At 25.4% G+C, this 20,195-nt stretch overlaps 2 non-coding genes across 5 annotated transcripts; both read left to right on the top strand.

Moving 5' to 3' along the window:
* Positions 1-11,942: 11,942 nt before the first annotated feature.
* LOC107867759 lies at positions 11,943-18,032 on the top strand. 4 transcript variants are annotated; one of them, XR_007054465.1, is made up of 6 exons: positions 11,943-12,208; positions 12,480-12,521; positions 14,050-14,184; positions 14,897-15,121; positions 15,224-17,815; positions 17,918-18,032. It is a non-coding gene; the product is annotated as an uncharacterized LOC107867759 (transcript). The 4 variants fall into 4 exon arrangements; XR_007054466.1 differs by having other exon boundaries at positions 11,952-12,208; positions 15,224-15,269; positions 17,381-17,974; XR_007054467.1 differs by having other exon boundaries at positions 11,952-12,208; positions 14,897-15,058; positions 15,224-17,974.
* On the top strand, positions 17,055-17,156 carry LOC124898389. The gene has a single exon (XR_007055351.1). It is a non-coding gene; the product is annotated as a U6 spliceosomal RNA (small nuclear RNA).
* Positions 18,033-20,195: the final 2,163 nt, after the last annotated feature.

A 20,195-nucleotide genomic window follows, 5' to 3' on the forward strand; every position in this document is an offset into this window, starting at 1 on the left:
TACTGATTATTAATTCACAAATTTTTCTTGTAATACTTTCTTGATTTACACAGTTATTATGAAATCATAATTTTTTAATATAATATTATTATTTATATTATTTGCATATTTTGAGGGATGACATCTATATTTTTTTTTATTTTTCATTCGGTGTTCGGTGCCTTCATTGGAGCCTCAACTAATTCGGATCGCGCGTTGCAGGGCCCATTAAGGTGGCAGTGCTCCCAACAGAGTTTTCTCTATACCCAAGGTCAAACCCTCGACCTCTGATTAAGGATGGAGTAGCCCCATCCACTGCACCATAACCCATATTGGTGACATCTATATTATCATATTCCCCAATTGATAATATTTTTTCAAGATTGGCAATTAACTATTTTCTATTATACAAAAATGTAATTAGTGAAATTCATACAAAGATTGTTTAATTAGTTGGATTAGTCACAACATAGTAGTAATATCTAATTTTGACTGTCTTTCAATTAAATTCGTATTTTTGTTTTATTTGAATTCAAAATTTTATATCCTTCCATTAATACTAAAAGTTTTCCATCTCAATTAAAATATTTCTTTTCTAATTATGTCTCTTGATTGTAATTGATTACCCTGTCATATTGAGTTACACAATATGTCTTTTCATATATGTCAAGTAATTGCACAATTAATATGACAAACTTTTTTTAAACATATGAAGGCTATGAAATAAATAAATAAATAATCGACAAAACATAAATTAATTAACTACTAATCTTAATATGAAATAATTGAACAATCATTTATTTTTACCACAATATGAAATGTGAGATAATATTAAATAAATAAATAACCAATAAAAACATAGAATAATATGACATAATTAACTACTAATCTTAATATGAAATAATTGAACAATCATAATGGTTTTCATCCAACAAAATTAATTTTTTTAACGACAATATGAAATAATATTAAATGAAATAGTATGACATCATAATAGCTTCCACCCAATAGAAATAAATATTAGTTATTTTTTACCAAAATATGAAATAAAAAATAATATTAAATATTTAAATAATCAATAAAATAGCTTTCTGTTATAAAATGATAGTTTTTTTTTTTGTAAGAATTCAAGAAGATAGTTCTCAAGATGTCACTTGGCTTAAATTTAGGCTAGACTATACAATTTTATTATGTATATAGATGTGTATATAAATACTTCGCCAAGACACACACACACACACACATGTATTCACAACCTCATTGGAAATCAAATAGGGAAATTCACCTTTTCTCAAAATGACACTCAATAATTTGTAATTCTATTAGGTTTTTGTATCTTAATTTCTTTCAAAAATTATATAGAAAAACAAAGTAGTATCAATTAAGTTTAATAAATAATCATACCAATAATAAAGATTTCAAACATGTAAACAAAATCGAAGTAATGAAAAATACAGGAAAGAGAATACAACTATTAATTGAAAGATAAAAAAAATAGCAAGACTAGATAAGAAAATGAAATCAATTGGGTTCATAATCTAGAAATCATCAACTACTCGGAAATAAATTAAAAAACAAAATACATATCCTCAAGCAATTAGTATCAATTTTTTTTTTTTACAAATTACATAAGAAACTATATAACAATAATTAAATCATTATAGAATATGATAGTGAGTATGTAAGTGAATAGTATTCAGAGAAAAATAATCGAAAAGTTCAAAACTAATTCTCTATCGAACCGTATATGTACACAACAATGGTCTTTTCTTTCTTCTGTGGAAATAAACTAAGAGTTGAATAAAGCCTCCTCCTTAGTCGAGCGAGTTCTTATTTCTATGCTTTCTTCTTCAGATAATCTCATAGATTGATATTGTGGAGTTAGAATTCACATATATATAGTATTTTACATAGAAATTTTTATATAGAAATGACTCTTAATTACAATATTATTTTACCATATATGTTGCTTGACTGCTAATCAATTAATAACTTTCATATAATTAATATGATAATTAAAATGTGAAATAAATTTTTAATATTAATATTTGCTTAAAAATCTAAACAAAGTAAAAATAAATAAATTGATCAAATAATTTGGTCACGTAAAAGGCTGTGATTTAAATGAATAAGTTTGTTTACTTGTGAAAAAGAGTCCCTACTTGGAAGAGAATTAATTGAGATTTTAATTTGTAAGCAATTTACCATTTTTGAGCAATAAATTAGTAATAAATTGTTTAGGTAGAATTAGCAAAAAAAATTCTAGCTAAAAAAGGAAATAATCGATATTGATTGAAATTTACTATAAATCATTTGCTTTTATATTTTTTAAAAATTCATTAATATGGTAAAAAAGATATTTTATGTCATGTAAATTATTTTTTATGGTAATATTATACACAATATAGTAAATGTTTTATAGAATAACCTAACAAGCTGAAAAAAGTCGATCGATAAAGGGAAATTAATCCGAATTAATAATTTTATTAGCAATTTATATTTTTTAACCTATAACTCATGTATAAATCATTTAAATGTAAATATTATGCTTTAATTCTGATTAATATAGAATTGTTGAAAAGTAAATACTTAAAGTTTTCTATTTTTGTGCACTACATCTCCTGTAATTTTTTATATTTAATTGATTACATAATTATCTCTCTTTCCGTAATTGTAGTTTTCATTCAATATTAGTCAAACTTAATTGATTTATATATACCATAATATGAAAATTTTGAATAAATATATAATATTAATGTCCATTAACTCTTAATATTTTTCATCAAATATAAATATAACTTAGTTATTTTTTATCACAATATAAAATAAATATGAAATAATTAAACAATCATAATAGTTTTCATCTAATGGAAATGAATGTTAATTGATTTTTACCACAATATGAAACAACATTAAACGAAATAATATTAAATCATAATAGTTTTCCTTTAATAGAAATGAATCTTAATTGTGTTTTACCACAATATGAAATAATATTTAATAATTAAATAATCAACAAAATAACTTTTTGTTATGAAATGATTGTTTTTCGTTATAAGAATTCAAATAGTTAGTTCTCAAGATGACACTTGTCTTAACTAATAATAATTATGTTAAATATACATTTTCTTTTATAATTATATAATTTTTTTTTACAAAATTAGTTAGAATCAACTGTGATCAGAATATATGATGAAAATATATTACTTTTCCATATAAAATTATTGCATCATGATTGGTTGTATTACAATTTAGTAGGACTTACCATTGCCATATATGGTAATGATTGGCAGTGTAAAGGTTTGATTTAATATATATACGATTCACTAACCATAGTCATCTACTTTTCATTCATGGGAGTAAGAAAATCTACAATCACTTATCATATCCATCTATCATTTGTATGATCTTCTTAAATCACTTGATTGATTGGAATATATATTTGAAAATTGAAATACAAATTGTGGAATTAGAAGTATCGTTTGATTGCAATATATATTTAAAAATTGGAATAAAGATTGTGGAATTACTCCTATAGCTTGATTGACATATATATTTGGAATACAAATTGTGGAATTACTCCTAATGATAGTGGAATTAGAAGTAATTGACGGATGATCTTCTTAAATCACTTGATTGATTGAAATATATATTTGAAAATTGGAATACAGATTATGGAATTACTTCTATAGCTTGATTGGAATATATATTTAGATACAAATTGTGAAATTACTCCTAATGATAGTGGAATTAGGAGTAATTGACGGAATTTGTATGTCGATTTTTTTTTAATTTTTACATATCTATAAAATAATCTATATACTAATTAAATAGAAGTCAAACTTAATTATTTTTTACCACAATGTAAAATATATAAATAATTATAATAGTGTTCATTAATAGGAGTCAATTCTAATTATTTTTTTTTTATCACAATGTGAAATAATAGAATAAAAATAAACAAAAGTATTCATCAAACATTTTGCTTTATTATATATATAGAGTTGAAATATATGAATAATTTAAATAGTGTTCATTCATAGGAGTCAATTATAATTATTTTTATCACAATATGAAAATATGAAATAATAGAATAAAAATAAATAATAGTGTTCATTCAATATTTTTTAAAACAATATGAAAATAGATATAAAATTTAAAAATCTATATATAAAATAAATAATTAATCAGTAAAATAAATTTTGTTGCCAAGAAAATAGATTTTTGTTGCCAAATACTAAGTGACTAGTTCTCAATATGCCACTTGACATAATTTTATGCAAACTTATTTGCTTTATTATATACTAGAGGATCATGACCCGTGTCAGCACGAGCCCAATAATTAACACAGCATGACCCGTGTTACCATGAATCACAATACTTAACACGGCATGACCCGTGTCAGCACAGACCCAACATTAAGATATTTATTTATCTTTTCAATCTTGATATATTTAAATAAATTTTTTTAATAAAAGGATTGCATATGTTTTCTAGGATTCATCCGGATTCTAGCATGAGTTCAACGTATGTCATTTTAATATGTATTTAGATAATTTAAGTTGTTAACTATTGTAATTTATAATATTTTTTATGTAATTTTCAAATTAATATACGTTACTTTTTTTGTGCAAATTTTTGTGGCATTGATAGTCAATTATATTTTAAAAATAATTTAAGTTTTTAATTATTGTGATTTATAATACTTTTCTTCTATTCCAATTTCAATGACACTAATATAATTTCAAGAGTCGACCAAAAAATTTTATATCTTTTAAAATTTTTAAGTTGTTAATTATTGTGATTTCTAGTATTTTACATGTAATTATTTTGAAATATATGACATATTAAATTGTTTTTAGATATTTTAAGTTGTTAACTATTGTAATTTATAATACTTTTTATGTAATTTTTGAATAATATATGCTACTCTCCTTGTCCAGAGTTTTGTGTCGACGATAGCCAATTATATTTTTTAAATAATTTAAATTTTTTATTATTGTGATTTATAATATATTTTTTATTTCAACTTATGTGGCACAGTGCTTAAATGACCATAATAATTAATTAGAGGTGATATAGTAAAATGCAATTATTATTATTTATTATTTTTATTATATGTATATGTTGATTCAAGAAGAATTTGGAAACATTTAGAAATGTGTTGAATGTTACAAATGTTAATAATCCATTTGGTGATAAAATTGTTTCAAATATCTTATATATAAGTAAATTGATTAGTAAGATGATAATTTATTGTAAAAATTAATTATTGATACATTTAAATAAATTTTATTCTTTATTTAATTTCATATCAAACATATAATTTACTTTCTTTCTTATTTGTTACTACAATTTCACCTAATTTAATTTTTTTCCCTAATATATAGAAGAGAAAATTTCGATATGCCTACTTATGTTGTTTGCTTCAATCATGGTTTTATTACATTGCCCTTAATTAATTAGTATAAGTCACTAATATATTAAAAATAATAAAATTTAATTTAAAAAAGAAAAATAGACATTTATGACATGTCTATTTCAGTTGCTTCAATCGTAATTTTTTTTTGAAATATATAACATATTAAATTGTTTTAAGATATTTTAAGCTGTTAACTATTGTAATTTATAATACTTTTTATGTAATTTTTGAATAATATATGCTACTCTCCTTGTCCAGAGTTTTGTGTCGACGATAGCTAATTATATTTTTAAATAATTTAATTTTTTTATCATTGTGATTTATAATATTTTTTCTATTTCAACTTATGTAGCACAATGCTTAAATGACTATAATAATTAATTAGGGGTGATATAGTAAAATATAATTATTATTATTTATTATTTATTATTTTTATTATGTGTATGTGTTGATTCAAGAAGAATTTGGAAACATTTAGAAATGTGTTGAATGTTACAAATGTTAATAATATATTTGGTACTTGTTGATTTCTCTACATTTATTTCTTATGTGTTTTACTCTTTTGCCCTTTGAGTATAAATGTAGTAATTTTTTTTTTAAATATCATGAAATTTTTTATTCATAGTATATATATATAGTAAAATCATGGATTCAATATTATTAATTTTTCAATACATAAGTGACTTTTAATAATTAATTGCGGGTGATACACTAAAATCACAATTGAAGCAGCAGAAATCAGTCAATTTTTAAAATTTATTTTGTTAATTATTGTTATTTACAGTACTTTTTATTTCATTTTCAAATAATATATATTGTTTTATATCTTCTTCTGTCCCGTCTCAATTTATGTGACACTAATATAATTTTGATAGTCAATCAAATATTTTATGTTAGCATATTTATTTTTTTATTCTTATTTTTCTAATACATAAATGACTTATAATAAGGAGTGATATAGTAAAATCATCGTTCGAAAGACAAAAATTTAATTTAAAACATTAAGAGTTAATTTTGCAACTTATGTCTATTTTATTTTTCATTAAATATTATTTATTTTCTTAATATCTAGATGACTCATAATCATTAATTAAAAGCGATTGATTATGTTATTACTATAAAATTAATATAGATTTATCAAATCCAATAGTAATTATCGATAATTCTTCAAAATAGTATATTAATTAAATACGGGATGCAATATTTGAATATGCAAAATATGATATTATTAAACATTATTGGATAGTACATTATATTTATCTTTCACAATAATAAAATTTTACTATATATTTTTCTTTATTTCTTTTTAACTTGATACATATTGAACCAAAACAAATTTTAAGAAAATATTCATTAGAATTTTTTTAAAAAAATTAAATTTATTACTTTTGTACTTTAAAAATTTAAAGTTAAGTTTAAATATTAGTATTTCTATATAAGAAAAAATAATTTTAAAATTTAAATTTACTAAAATAAATAAATAAATAAAAATATTAATTTTTTATATAAAAGTCAATTAAAATAATAAAATTGATTTACTTTAAATATTTAGTTGCAATTAATTAAGATAATTTTTTATTTTGTCATGATTTATGGTGCACCGATAAAATTTTGAGAGTTGAATAGAACTTTTATCTATTTTTTTAAAAATATTTTAACTTGTTAATTATTGTGATTTATAGTAATTTTTACGTAATTATCAAATAATATATTTACTTCTTGGGTCTCAATTAATGTGGCTTCGACACAATTTTGAGAATCAACTAAAAATTTTATATATCTTTTAAATATTTTAAGTTGTTAATTATTATGATTTGTAGTACTTCTTATTTTATCTCAATTTATGTGGCATTTCTAAAATAATGAGAATAAATAAAATTTTTATATGTCTTTTAAATATTTTAAGTTATTAATTATTGTGATTTGTGGTAACAAATTAGTTTCGAACATGATAGCCAATTAAATAAATAAAAAAAAATTACTTCAAATTTGTAGTTATAGTTAATTAATATAAATTAATAGAATATATTAAATATTTAAATTATTATGATGAAATGATGGAATTATTATATATTGAGGCATGGTATGTAATTAAGTGGGAGTGTAAGGATTTTTTGGTAATTGCATGAGAGGTGGTCGAAACCATCTCTTCTACATAATAGAAATATAGATGTAAAATATATAACTAATTATAATAGTGTTCATTAATAGGATTTAATTCTAATTATTTTTTTTATCACAATATGAAATAATAGAATAAAAATAAACAAAAGTATTCATCAAACATTTTGCTTTATTATATATAGAGTTGAAAAATATAAATAATTAAAATAGTGTTCATTCATAGGAGTCAATTATAATTATTTTTATCACAATATGAAAATATGAAATAATAGAATAAAAATAAATAATAGTGTTCATTCAATATTTTTTAAAACAATATGAAAATAGATATGAAAATTTAAAAATATATATATAAAATGAATAATTAATCAGTAAAATAAATTTTGTTGCCAAGAAAATAGATTTTTGTTGTCAAATTCAATATGCCATTTGGCATAATTTTATGCAAACTTCTTTGCTTTATTACATATATAGATATAGATATGAAATAATAGAATAAAAATAAACAAAAGTATTCATCTAACATTTTGCTTTATTATATATATAGAGTTGGAATATATAAATAATTATAATAGTGTTTATTCATAGAAGTCAATTATAATTATTTTTATCACAATATGAAAATATGAAATAATAGAATAAAAATAAATAATAGTGTTCATTCAATATTTTTTAACACAATACGAAAATAGATATGAAAATTTAAAAATCTATATATAAAATAAATAATTAATCAGTAAAATAAATTTTGTTGCCAAGAAAATAGATTTTTGTTGTCAAAATACCAAGTGGCTAGTTCTCAATATGCCACTTGGCATAATTTTATACAAACTTCTTTGCTTTATTATATATATAGATACGAAAATAGATATGAAAATTTAAAAATCTATATATAAATAAATAATTAATCAGTAAAATAAATTTGTTGCCAAGAAAATAGTTTTTTGTTGTCAAAATACCAAGTGGCTAGTTCTCAATATGCCACTTGACATAATTTTATGCAAACTTCTTTGCTTTATTATATATACTAGTTTACGTACCTGCGCGATGCGCGGATAATATTTAAGTATTAATTATTTTATATTAAAATATTCATCCGAGCATGTTAAGTCATATTACCTCCAAAATAAGGTTCAACTATCATATAATTTCTCAATGAAATGCAAAAATAAAATAAAAAAATTACCTCACCCCTACACACCTCCCCCTCCATCCCCTACCCCTACCCCTCCCCCTCTCAATTTTTTATAATAAAAATAAAAATAAAAATTACCCCCCGCCCCACCTATAACTAAATTCATATGAAAAAAATTATGTAACTGTAAAAATAATATATGTGTTTCGTATTTATTTTTTAATGATATTATTTACATTTTAAAGATATTAGATTGTTATATTTTTCCTCTATCCATCCACCACCACCATCACACCCCACCTCTAATCAAATCTATATGAGAAAAAAAAAAACGTAATTGCGAAATAAGTTTTAATGTTTAATATTTTTCTTTATTAGATTGTTTACAATAACTTAAAGATTTTAGATTGTCAAAAACAAATTATATTTTTATTCTTCCATTTCCCCATCTCTTCCGTTTAAAACTAATAAATAGTAATATGTGTATTATCTAGTTTATATTCTCAAAAGTCCCCCCCCCCCCCCTCCCTTCCCCCACACACACAAAAAAGAAGAAGAGAAACCTTGGTGTACAATTTTTTCATTGTACTTAATTATTTTACTTTTCTCTAATTTGCTTTTGTATGAAATTATTTTTTATGTTATACACATAAGCAATTGAGTTTTCTTCTTTCTTATCTCAAAATATAAAAAATAGAATAGATATGTCTTGTTATGCCAAAATAAACAAAAGATATATTAGAAGAATACTCTAAAATAATCTAATATATTAAAAGTGGTTATAATTTAAAATTAAAGTTAAACACTTTCACATCTAGAGATACATAATTTTTATTCTCATTATCTTATTGTTTTACTCAAGAATAAAAAAAAATTATTAATTTGTCCTATAAATTAAAAGAAATTTCATAATACATGTAAAATTCTTGAATATGAATTTTTAAGAAAAAGTAAAATCATATTTTATTCGATGAAAAAAAATTGAATGTACAACAATGTAGATTATATTTAATTATATTCTAAGCTACAATATTAAAAATTTATTTTTAAACTATGATTTTATATTTTTCAATAAAAAATTTAAGCGATAAAAATAATTAGCATAAAAAAACTGTCATTATAAAAAATTTAAGTTGTTGCTTGTGTTTTAGTCATCATGACTTCTTCTTTTTTTTTCTCAACTCTATCTATTAGAAATTTAAATATACATGTAATGTTATCTATAACATTACCCTTATTAGCATCAGAAGATTATCATCTCTCATTCAAATAGAAATACCTAAGCTACCACAACTTATAATTATGTAATATTGACTTAAATTGCGTACATATGTTAAATAATTCACTAAATATTTGATAATAATAAATCTAAACCTATTTCAAACTTAAACTCATATTATTCAAATTATGAATTCGCCTCTATTCAATGTTTTAAAAGATGTGGTAAATAGCCTATTATAATAGAGAAAAATTATACTTATGTAAAAAGTTTTTGCAATAACAATGTGTATACCTAATATATAGGTTAAACTAAAAGTGCATGAAAACAATAAATGCTAAGATAATCATATGTTTTCCAAAAATAAATAAGACTAACTAAATTATATATATACTATCAAATCAACAATTATGACTTTTAAGAAAAAAATGTCAACTCTTGATATGTTTGTAATTTGCATGAATTAACCAAGAGCTAGCAAATAATGCATCATCTTTACAATATAGATTATCATTTTAATTAGTTTCGAACTTACGACAAATAAGATGTCATAAGTTATCCTTATTGAAATTAAAAATGTCAATAACATTAAATTTGATTGGTGTTTTAGTACATTTTGTTGTTAATCCTGAAATATGTAAAAAACTCATAGCATTATATTAAATAATTTAATTATCACATAAAATAGAAACACACAAAATACTATAAGCGTTTATTTTTTTAAAAAATAATTATACGAAAATAATAACAAAAGTTAATGTTCAAGAAGAGTCAACTTAATTTCTCAATTAAATATAGTTTTATTTTTTATTTACGTAATAAAGTTTATTTTTATCAGAAATCAAACAAACAAAAAAAATATTACTTACTTGTATTCAAGCTTGGATGTAGTGAAAATAAATTAGACCGTAATAGCACCATCTGTCATCTGCATAAAAAAAATATAAATTTCTTTTTAAAAATAAAGAATATGAAGAATGCAATAAATAAATTTACGAATAAATTTAATGATCAATAGCAAAGAAGGAGAAGAGAATTTAATATTATATATCATTGCAGGAGAGTGTGTATATATATATATATATAAAGAGAGTTTAAAAAGTTAGAGATCTATTCCAACTCAAATTCATTTAAATTCAAATTCAATATCACATCAGTTTGTTATAAGAAAATTAGGATAATGACTGGATGAATATAGATATAAAAACAAAAAAAAAAAAGAGCAAAATTTTTTAGTTTTTATTAAGGTAGAGGATATGCTTTAAAAAAGAAACCTTCACCCCAAACAAACAACTTATTTTTAATTCAAATTTCAAAGTAATTTTTATTTAGGTAATTGGGGATAAGGGACGTCTATGTTATAGTTTTTTTTTTTTTTTTTTTAAATTATTATTATTATTATTATTATTATTATTATTATTATTATTATTAGGTTTATTAGTATGTACTTTTTGGTTTATTAGTATATTGTCACTACTACTATTTCAATATTTATCAATTTAGTATTATTATTAATACTGCTACTAAACATAATTCGTAATACTATTACTACTACTATTTTTGTACTATTATTTATTGTTGTTATATTATATTTTTATTTTTTAGTTAAGTTTTAACTAAATAATACTTAGATATATTTTATAATATTTAAATGTTAAAAGAGATAAATCTATAAAAGAGTAAAAGTCTATTTAGAATTTTTATTTTTATGCTAATGATTTTTTTTTAATAAAGGGTGATGTATTTTTAAATTCAAATACTTTCAATATGTAGATTGTCACTTGGCTAATTGTTCGCAGTTACTTGAAGTTTTTACCATTTTTAATTGTTAAGTGTTACATAATAATTTAAAGACCGAAAATTAGGAACTTTTATTTTTTTTTAAGTATTTACTTTTGTTTTTAACAGCTTTTTTTAGAATTCAAATTTGCAGTTTAAATTTTTACTGTATTTTAATTATCATTTTTACAATGTTTTAATTGTTAAGTGTTACAAAATAATTAAAAGACCAGAATAATAATAGGAACTTTGAAATTTTTTTACACTTTCTATAATATAGAAGAGCCTTGGAAGGATGTTACGGTCGTGATGCCTGCTTCCAAGAGCAATTAAGTCTTTTTATTAAATTTTTTTGTGTCATCTTGTATGATTTCCACGTAGTGGTAGACGGTGGTTCAGACAAAATCACCAAAAGAGCACGTAGTTTTTCTGCAGTTCTTTTGACATTTCGCAGCCTAGCGACAATCGCAAAACCTAAATCGATTGACGTCAGCAGCTCTTCCAAATCTGTTAAGTTGTTCATCTGTTGGTGGTTTGAGTTGAATTTCAGGTAATTCGGTGTCAAGTTTGTTGCTTTGTGTGGGTCTTTTCTCCGTGTGTTTTAAGAGAATGTGCGATTTAGGGAAAACTAAGTCTAGGAGTTTTGTTTGAGTCATATTTGGAGATTGATCTCTGTGATTTGGAGCTTTATTGTTAGGGTCAAATTTTGCCCTCTAGGTGTTTGTGAAAATTCTTGAACAACAATTTTCTTACGTGCGACTCTTTGATTACAAAATCGAACTGTACTCAATTAATTTCTCACAGTTATCTTTATTTTTCAGGTGACTAATTGGAGTAAGCTCTTGTCATCTTACAAAGATATGGTATGCTTACTATGTACTTGCGGATTCACTTGATAAATATGTCTGTGATCAACTCGCTACTTTGAGTAAAGTTGGTAAACAATTTTTTGACAAATTAGATGAAGTTTATATGTGGTTTCCTGTTCTGCTTGCGAATATCATTTTATATTAGTAAAATATCTTAACCTATTTGTATCTTCCTCCGTCTTGCTTACTATCCTCTTTAATAATTCAGTCTTATCCGAATGTTCTATAACTATGTTACTTTAACGTGCTCCCTATTTTGTTCAACCTGCTCCAATGTTCCGAAGGGAAACATCCCTACAGAAAAATAGAGGAATAAATAGATATGTATGCCTCCTCAATAGTTTGAATGACTAATAAAACACGATGTTACTTTAATAATCCCCTGATATTTGAAAGGCTAGTGGTTGTGTTAGGTATTTCTGGGTGAAGAACATATCTGTTGTTTAGTTCACACCGTGGCACAAGTTCCTTCCCTGCTATTTATAGAAAAAGTTAAAAATAGATATATTTTCTGGTATTTGGAGTTTTTATCTGCATTTGTCTTCCATGCTTATCGGTTCTGGTTTGACAGTGAACAGCATTTATGTCATACTGGAACATCCAACGTCCTTGAAATTCTACTCTCATAGCATATAGTTGTATGAGTATCCATTACTTAAGGTTATCTGTCCAATAAAACTACGGGTTTGACAAAATTATATAAGTGAATTTTAGTTGGCTCAATAAGCGTTAGCTAACAAGAGAAAATATTTACTTTCTAAGCGTGTGTGTGTATATATTTCGCTAGGTGTTAAGTGTATAAGTTGAAAGAGCAAAAAGTTTGGTTGCTTAGAAAGCTGGGTTCTAAAGTACTTTTAGTCAAGGGTAGAAAAATCAAGAGTAAATCAGGAGATATATACGTAGGTCCTAGCTGCTTGCATGATGTTCCTAGCTGCTTGCATGATGTCACTAACTCATTGACAAAAACCAATCGCAAGTGATTTATTTATTTCCTAGCCTTGTTTTTTGATTTTTCCTTCTATCAGCTGTTGCTTAGGTGTGGATCTTATTCTGCTACATTCTGTATTGAAGCTATAACCTTTTAACAGACTGAGACTGAGATACTGGATGCGATATTTTACTTTCTTGCTTTAACTGCCTTCTATGTAAATACCATGACTTTTTGTTGTCTGACTGTTTTTTGAGTGATAAGTGAATGCATTTTCCAACTATATACGAGACAATATACTCAAGCACAGGCCCAACATTGGAACATCGGAACCCTTCCCTTAGTTAAACGCAAGTGATACTTTATGATTGACAAGTGATATTTTGTTTATATTCATGACGCTTATCATTTTGCACCACATATCTATATGTGATACTTTTTACGTAGTTGTTCCGTATGGTGTTCTGTAGCTTCTTCATGCTTCATGGTACTTTTTCCTGTTGTTAATGAAAATTATATTTTTGAATTTGGTTGCCAGGCTGATCTTCGATTACCTCTGCTGACTATTTTGATCATACTTTGATTTTGTTACAGATGATTTGCAGTCATTTTTTAGATGAGCCAACCACTGCTGGCTTTGGAAAGGGTATGTTGGAGTGCATTAGATTGTATTAAACAACAACATATACCCATTACAATCCCACAAACTGGGGCCTACAGAAGATACAGGTACGCACTCCTTACTCTTACTTCACACAGAGAGAAACTAACTAACTGATTCCGATAGACTCTAAACTAAAATAGTCCAAAGAATAAGGAAAAAATAGTACAACAACTATGATGATTCCTATACTGTAATTTATTGTATAATGCTTGGAAAGTGTATTGTGCAATTGCGGCTACTACACAGGGAATTCTTTTCTTGCCAGTAAAACTACTTAAACTGCTTGAGTAAATGACCAATAATTGTGTCATACTGAGTATGAAAATATATCCTCTTTGCTTAAATTTTGGTAATTGAAGGCATATTTCTAATTGATATTTTAGTCAATTTATGTTTGATTTTGAAGGTTTTATCAGGTTCTTGAATTTTTGTGTGTTAGAATTTGAATATTTGGTGACAAGAGTTTCTGGTTTTGATAAAGTTAACGACTTTGTTGAAATTTTTTGTGTAATACTTGGTGGCAAAATTTTTTGCCGTTCACAAAGCTTGACCATGATGGTAATCATAGGCCCAACAACCCTATCTTAACATATAGTTTTCTTTTAATAGACCATGTAAATCAAGAATCATATGTTGGGTTTTTGGTATCAGGTAGGAGTAATTAAAAACTCAGCTGTGTGTTGACATGGAACTTCACAGTTGAGTAGTACAACTTAGTTCCTCGAATAGCTTGTCATAATGACCAGCTTACGTTTCCAGTATAATCAAATTTTACAGGTGAAGTTGCTGGAAAAATAGTTGAGAAAACGACAAGTATGCTTTGGTGATGTGCTTGTAGCAGCGAAAAATTGGATGGTAACAGAAAAGATACAGTATTCATACTGGCATCGAATCGAGTTCCATTTGGACCTTGACAGTTACTGGAGGGTGCACCGCTCGGTCAGTTACTGACTCCCAGCCCAACTGTAAAGAATAGATTTTCATCGAATGTCTGAAATTGAAGTATAGTTTCTCTTCTTCTTGCTCTCTTTCTATACATCTATCTGTGTTACTGCGTACTGTATGACGTCGTTCCAAAATTTGATTTTTTTTCCCTCATTTCAGCTACAATACTCATGGACTTAGGACCTGTGTACAAGCTGTGCTTTTGGTTAGTTTCTCTTTCTTGCTTTCTTAATGGCAAAAAATACTTTTGAAAAATGAAAAAAAATAATTTTTATTTTTGTATGTAAATAAGCAAGTATGATATTTTTCTTGACAAAAAAGATAAGTATGTCATAAATAAGGATGGAGGTAGTAGTTATTTTGGCTTTATGTTCTACGCGGCAGGAATGCTTCATTTAGAGTTGGGATAGGATTTGATAACTTTTGTGAATTATATCATGTAAAGATATTTCAAACAAGTTTATTAGTAAGTATTCTGTTTCAGCATTTTTTGATCAAAGATATCTTAATTTACTTTTAATCTCGGTGTCTAGGACTTCCTGATCACCGAAGTGGAAAAGAACTAGCCATTAGATGTCCTGGAATATTTTTTGATCAATGATATCTTAATTTACTTTTAATCTCGGTGTCTAGGACTTCCTGATCACCGAAGTGGAAAAGAACTAGCCATTAGATGTAGGGGTGTGCATCGGTCGGTTTGGTTCGGTTTTACGTGTTATTGGTTCGGTTTATCGGTTTTCGGTTTTTAAATATGTAAAACCAATAACCAATCAATAAGATATTTTCTTATCGGTTTCAGTTTATCGTTTTTTGGTTCTTAACGGTTCGATTTTCGGTTTAACCAATAAGAAAATACTTATAAAATAGAAATAGCAACAACTAACATAAAAAAATAAAATCTTAATTATCGCCAAAACCATGCAATGCATTTTAGTTTATAAGAATCTTCAAACTTGAACTGAATGTTAGTTAGGAAAAAAATTGAATTCTAATTGTTGGAAGCTTTAAATGTTTTAAGGTTTTCATTACGATAATAGCGGAACTTTATATTGTGCCTTTGTTGTCCTAAATAGGTTAATACTTTGTGAATCACTGAATTGTGAATTAGTAGTGCATATAATCTAGATAGATAAAGAGAGAGAGAGAGATTTATATATATAACATAAATAGGGATAAAATAATAACTTAGTGTATCCACCGATAACCCAATAAGCTAAAATCGATACCGAACTGTTTACCCAATAATTTTTTTTATAAAACCAATAAAAAACCATTAACCCGATAACCCAATACCAATAACCCAATAATATTTTTATTGGTTCGGTTTATCGGTCGGTTCAGTTTTTGCACAGCCCTAATTAGATGTCCTGGAACTGGCCTAACCGTAGATCTTAGGTTTGGTCCCGAAGAATGAAGTACCGTTAGATACTAGAATACAAATTGGTCAGACCAATAAGTTTTGGATACCTAATGGCTCACAAGAAAAAAGTAGAAGGAAAAGACAGAACAAAACCAATCTTTCTACTACTTATTTTCCATCTAAAAGGTTTTAAAAACGCTTTTTAGAAATAAGTGAAGGTTTCAGTTGTTTCTGCCAGCAAATTAGGCACGGGCTTTTCATTGACAGCTAAATAATTTTTTACAATCCTTTACAGTCCTTGGAGCAGATGCCTCTTATGCTCTCTTAACAAGTGCTTTAACTTTGTGCAAGCACCGAGGGTATAAGGTGTGCTTCAATGCTGTGAGTTTTTTTCTAAAGAAGCTGGTAGCGTTAAAGATGAATATGGCGAGCAAAATTATGAATTATTAAGGAGTCATTGCAGATCAATATTTCAGTCAATAGAAATTTATACAATGAGATTAGAAATTTAAAATAAATTAGAAAAAATAGTAGTTTTGCATATAATCACATATTTAAATTTGTTTTGAATCTTGGATGCCATTTTGAACTTTATATAAAATTGCTACTAGTAACTGGCTTAGCAGGCCATTTACTTTATGGATGGGAAAATCCAATAAAATTGGAATGCTAGAGTGTGCCATGGCCCCTGCACAAGGATGCAACACAAATCAAGAAATGATCCAAACTTTTCAAATTGTACACGTGATTTCCAGCTCTAGAAGCTGTTCTCTTATCTAGCATTTCTTTCTCCTCATTTTGGAAAAAAGTTGCGACAGGGTTCTCCTGCTAATACCCTACTACTTTGATTTAATATCCATGAGTAAACACCTCCAGGCTTAAGTTCGTTTGAGTATAATAGTGACCTAAAGATGTAAGTTCTGTCTCTGTCTTTTATAAACAACTTGGTACTGCAGCTAATCATGTTTGATTCGTAACCGCTGAATAAGTAAAGCCTATGGCGTGCTGCAACTAAACCTGCTTGATTCATTAAGTGCTGATATGTAGTGTCATCAAGAAAGCTCATGAGTCAGTTGTGCAACTTCCTAAGCAGTTTTAGCTCCTTCTCTGGTCTTGCCGCCCTCTCTTTTTTTTCTCTGCCATGTAATATATAGCTGGTTGTTCATCAGCTTTGATTAGGACATCAGTTGTCCGAGTTGGTCCCACCATAAGAACCGACATTGTGAAGGGTTTAACATAAGAGGCATCTGCTCCAAGGACTGTAAATTTGTAGTTGGCCACAGTGAAGAAAAGTTGCTGGCTCATTCCAGCGTTGATAACTCGAAGAAGGTTGGAACTTAGTGAAACTCACTTGATGGTGATCGGAATCTTATCAGCGACGTTCCTTCGGAGTAAGTTATTATGCTACAATATTTTATGTCAAACATCTAAAATTAGAAGACAATATTATAATTTGTAATTGCATTCTCTCATTGTTCAATTTGGATGTACAGAGGAAATTGTACATTATTGGGAAATATTACAACTCCTTTGATAGCATGATTTGGACACAGAGGGATTTGTTTGCTAGTGCAATACATGCTTCTGCTCTTGGACACTTTGCTATTCTAATATTGTGTGTCATTGTTCTTTGACTATATGAAAACTTAAAGATGGTCACAATCATACCATCTTCTTTTGCAAAAAGAGGTATATTTGGCATTATTCAAAATCGTTCTATCTAGGTACGATCAAACAATAGCTACGTCATTAGTCATTACTATTGGGCCCGCGTTAGCGCAGGCTTTACCATCTAGTTTTATTTATAAAAATAACTGATTTTAGATGTGGATTCCCATTTTCCACGTCCCGTTTGCCCCACGAAATCCTAATATGTTGTGATTTTTTTTTACAGTAAACTAATTACAATTTTCATAATATTTGTATATCTCTATTTAATTATTATTATTATTATTATTATTATTATTATTACTACGCACTACTACTATTATTAATATTATTATTATATTTTTATTTTATTTAATATTAATGTAAATTGTATTTAGATAGTTTTATAACATTTATTTGAATTTTTAAAGAGATAAACATGAAAGAGTAAAAATTCATTCAAAACTTTTCAACTATGAGTTTATATTTTTAAGCTAATGAAATCTTTTTTTCAAATAAAGAATAATATATTTTTAAAATCAAATATTTTAAATTTTTTAATATATTTTTTTTGCTTATTGTTTATATTCTTTTAATACATTATTTTTTTGGTGGTAATTTTTAATACATTATTATTACAAATACAAATAGAATTATCTTGTTATCTTGTGATAATTTAACCTCTTTTTTTTTTTTTTGCACGTTTTTTTAATTTTCTTTTCTTTCCTTTCTTTTGTTTTTTATTATTTTTTTTATATAAAAATAAATAAACAACTTAGATATATAAAGGTATTTAAAATAGATATACACGTTGAATTTAGTTATTAAATTTTAATTTATATTTAAGATTTTAAAATAATCACAAGGAAGATTAAGCACCACAAATATATTATTTATATTTATTAATGATAATAATTATAATATATTTTATCATTATATTTGATATAGATAAGTTTATAAAATATAAGAGTTCATTTAGAACTCTTTCATTGTTGGTTTATATTTTTAGAATAATTAATAATAATAATATTTGTTTAAAAGATAATATATTTTTAAATTTAAATAATTATAAAAATCTTATTACAACACTATTAAAGTTGTCCTAAAAACGAACATGTGGCTTCTTAGCAACTTGCCACTTGGCCTTTTCTGATGCTTCGTTTTCTGCTTTATAATATATATAGATAGATTTCTTTTCTTACTGATTGGATTCAGGTAGAGAGAGGAATATTCAATTACATGATAAGACCATTCTTAAGACTTAAGTATCTAAATAACAATATTTTATAAATACTATAAATATAAAATATTTTATTCCTTATATAGCAGTTTTCAAAAAGTCAAAAGAGATAATTGCAGTTCCTAATTTAATGCTATAAAAATTGTTAATTTAACTAAAACTATGGAATTCTTTCCAATTCTATCACAAAATAAATATCCAAAATTCCAAAATTTTCTCTCTCTAGCATATTTTTTTTGAAATAGACCAAATATTTTATAAAAATTGGTGCAATATCCCTAAAAAATACCAAACATTTTATATTATGTACTTTTTAAAATTACTGTATTATTATAAATGTATTTACATTATAGTGAATGTCTATCAAGATCTATCAAGACCTACTTTGATATCTATTAGTATTTGAAGCATCTGTCTTTTACTTAGACTAGGAGTAAATTTCCCCTATAAAATGAAGGAGTATTGTTCATTGTATTTACAATCCTATGATCTTTCATCCCTCAAGAAGTAATAAGAATTACTCTCTCTTCTCTCTTTACTCTTCTTCTTCTTTGTTCTTTTTTACTTTATAACACGTTATCAGCACGAAGTCTCTTACCTATTGAGATCTGTATGAAGTCTCTTACCAATTGAGATTTGTTCGTACGTGGCTACACAAGTTTTCGTGTCTCTAACTAATTTACGTTATCAGCACGAGGCTCTGCCAAACAAGGTCAGATTATAAATCTGAAGGATTTCAATTTTAGTAATTTTTTATGTTATCTTTCTTTTGCTACTACTAATATAATTATTATTGGATTTGAGAAAAAATAATTGGTTTGGAATCATTTATATTTTAAATTTATTCCTCAAGAACAATATTATCAAAAAGGATGATAATATGT

This window comes from Capsicum annuum, chromosome 4, assembly GCF_002878395.1.
Source record: "Capsicum annuum cultivar UCD-10X-F1 chromosome 4, UCD10Xv1.1, whole genome shotgun sequence".
In the NCBI taxonomy this organism is placed as follows: Eukaryota; Viridiplantae; Streptophyta; class Magnoliopsida; order Solanales; family Solanaceae; genus Capsicum; species Capsicum annuum.